Genomic DNA, 3,114 nt, shown 5'->3' on the forward strand with positions numbered 1-3,114 from the left:
GTAGAATTTGGAGGCCTACTGATGTGGCCAGGTCATGGTTGCCCATTATCATAAAAAACTTCTGGATTTCAAACTAAATCCACACAATTCAAAAATATTCTTTTTAAAAATATATTTTTAATGATGTATTTCAGAGAGGAAGGAAGAGGGAGAGAGAGAGAGAAACATCAATGATGAGAGAAAATCATCAATCAGCTGTCCTTTGCACGCCCCACACTGGGAATCAAGCCCACAACCCTGTGAACTGTGACCTCCTGGTTCATGGGTCGACACTCAATCATTGAGCCATGCCAGCCAGGCTCAAAAAATATTCTTTATAACGAATACTAAGCATGTACTTCAGACATTTAAGCCTTTCATGTAGATCTACTTTTCCAACAGCAAACCAATATTCATTACATCATTAAAACAAGAGAAAACCAAACCATTATCATTTTGCATTCTCTTTGTTAAAATATTCATCAAACACAATTTATCCATAACTTCAAAAACAATTTGTGCATAATTTGCAAATCTACTAATGCATTCCAGTAATCATTACAAAATTTCCTGCAAAGAGTACTAGTCTTCCCAGGTACTTCCTGCATGGACCATATAAAATAGTGGATGCCTGTGCTTGCTTCAGCACATATACTAAAATTGGAATGATACAGAGAAGATTAGCATGGCCCCTGTGCAAGGATGACACCCAAATTCGCGAAGCGCTAAAAAATATAAAATATAGCCGAAACCGATTTGGCTCAGTGGCTAGAGCGTCGGCCTGCGGACTGAAGGGTCCCAGGTTCGGTTCCGGTCAAGGGCATGTACCTGGGTTGCGGGCACATCCCCGGTGGGGGATGTGCAGGAGGCGGCTGATCGATGTTTCTCTCTCATCGATGTTTCTGACTCTCTATCTCTCTCCCTTCCTCTCTGTAAAAAATCAATAAAATATATTTAAATATATATATATATATAAAATATAAAATAAAATAAAATATAATAAAATTAAATTAAATAAAATAGTGGATGCCTAATGTAAGCTGACTACATGTGTCCTTTTTCAGAATATTCCCATAACCCAGAGATAAAAATTGAGAGACCTTAAAAGTCTTGAGCTACTAACTTCCATGTTTCCCACCATGAGAATAAGAATAGAGACAGAGTAAGTCAAATGTGTCTAGCGAGGCAGAACCATGAGTTGGAGGGAAAGCATTACCAGCATTTCTCTCCAGTTTCCCTTGTCATTAAGGTCTAGCTGTCTTAATGTTTTTCTCAAAGTAAACCTTCAAAACCTTTCTTGGATTCAAGAGCTTACATTTTTTGCTTAAGCTACTTTTAGTTATAATTTTCAAAAATTTCAAACTTTTTGTAAATTTAATTAGATACTTAATATGAAAAAATGCATTAAAAAACATTGTCTACGATATTAAATTACCATACAGCTATAAAAATTAAAGAAGTATGATTGTAAGGGTGGAATATATATACAGATTAATATGAGTATTCAAAGGCCAGCATCATACTAAGTATATATCAATGAGAAAGAATAAATTCTTCATAAAATGCTACTGTGTCAAGTGCCTCCCTAATTGAAAAACAAGTACATCCAACTGCTGGGAGCCGGTCCATGCTTGTTGTTTCAAGGGACCTGGCATACATGGCATACTGTTCTTAATATGTTTGCTCACCTTCTTGGCACTATGTGTTTTAACCAAGGTCACCTCTCTAAGAAAGGTTGTTTCCCCAGGTAGGGATTTTCCCCTGAAGTTAAGGAGGGAATAAAACCTCTTAACTAAGTGCCAGGCGGGTAATTAATCACTTTAACTATGAATAATCATGCTTAAGCTACATAATCTTTACTCCCTGGAATGGAGATAGAAACGCCCTAACCTTTGTAATAGAGATTGATAGGATTGAATCAACTGGTATAAATACAGATGTAACAAGACAGCAAGACACAGAACTTAGAACTCAGAACCTAGACACAGAACCTACACAGAATCTAGAGACAGAAGAACTTCGCTGGAGAGAACATGGCAAAAGATCCTGGACTGAACCTGACTACAGAAATTGGCAAGAGAACCTGACTAGAGCCTGGTGACTGAACCTGGCTGGAGAACCTGGGCAGAACCTGGCTGGAGAACCTAGCGAGGGAACATGGCTACAGAACCTGGCTGGAGAACCTGGAGAACCTAGCAAGAGAACATGAACACAGAACCTGGCTGGAGATCCTAAGCAGAACCTCTCTGGAGATCCAGACCAGAACTTGGCTGGAGACCCTGGCTGGAGATCCTGGCTAGGCTGCTGATCAACTGAACACTGTCTTCGTGTCATTCCTTCTTCGCCGACTCCATCCACGCCTTTGGAAACCCTTGGACCCGCTGGGGTTGGACCCCAGCATCCAACATTTTCTTGAAATCTGGCACTAACATAAACTTCATATGTATTAAAATTTTTACTATGAAGAAATGACTATAAAAGTACTAGAAGAAAATATAACTGAGTACTTACGTTAAAACATGGCAAGTCTTTTTAAGCATGAGGATATAGCTAAGAACAAGAAAGAAAACTTGGTTTGAATTTGAAACATTCAATTTCTAAAAGGTTGACCTAAAATATAAGCTTTTACATTAAAAAAAAATATTGAAAAAAGATATAAGAGAAAATGTCCTTGATATATAAATGCTTAAAAAAAAAAAAAAAGGACAAACATATATAGAGAGAAATGGGCTAAGCACATGAGGAAGCAACTTCATGAATAAATGAACAACTTCACAAATAAATGAAATCTCCAATAAACTCATGGCAAAATAGCCAAATTTGTTAATAATAAAAGAATACACTTTAAAAGGTGATATAATTTTCCACTGTGAGATTGACAAAGATGAACAAATGATTAAATGCAATAGTGGTGAGATATTCTTACATGTCCTTTTCTTAGTGATAAATTCACATTGCTTTCTTGGAGAGTAAATCTCTAACTTAAAATGTATTTAGATGTTTTGACTCAATTACTCAACTTCTAGGAATTTAATGGAAATAAATTACTGTGTAGGTCCCTAAGCATAAGAGGAATTAGGAGATTCACCAAAAAATTTTTTTAAAAATACAGAATTAAAAACTAAAATAACTGCA

At 36.5% G+C, this 3,114-nt stretch overlaps 1 non-coding gene across 1 annotated transcript; it reads left to right on the plus strand.

Moving 5' to 3' along the window:
* Nucleotides 1-612: 612 nt before the first annotated feature.
* Nucleotides 613-716, plus strand: LOC118652216. The gene has a single exon (XR_004966483.1). It is a non-coding gene; the product is annotated as a U6 spliceosomal RNA (small nuclear RNA).
* The last annotated feature ends 2,398 nt before the right edge of the window (nt 717-3,114 follow it).

This window comes from Myotis myotis, unplaced genomic scaffold, assembly GCF_014108235.1.
Source record: "Myotis myotis isolate mMyoMyo1 unplaced genomic scaffold, mMyoMyo1.p scaffold_m19_p_3, whole genome shotgun sequence".
NCBI classification, from domain to species: domain Eukaryota; kingdom Metazoa; phylum Chordata; class Mammalia; order Chiroptera; family Vespertilionidae; genus Myotis; species Myotis myotis.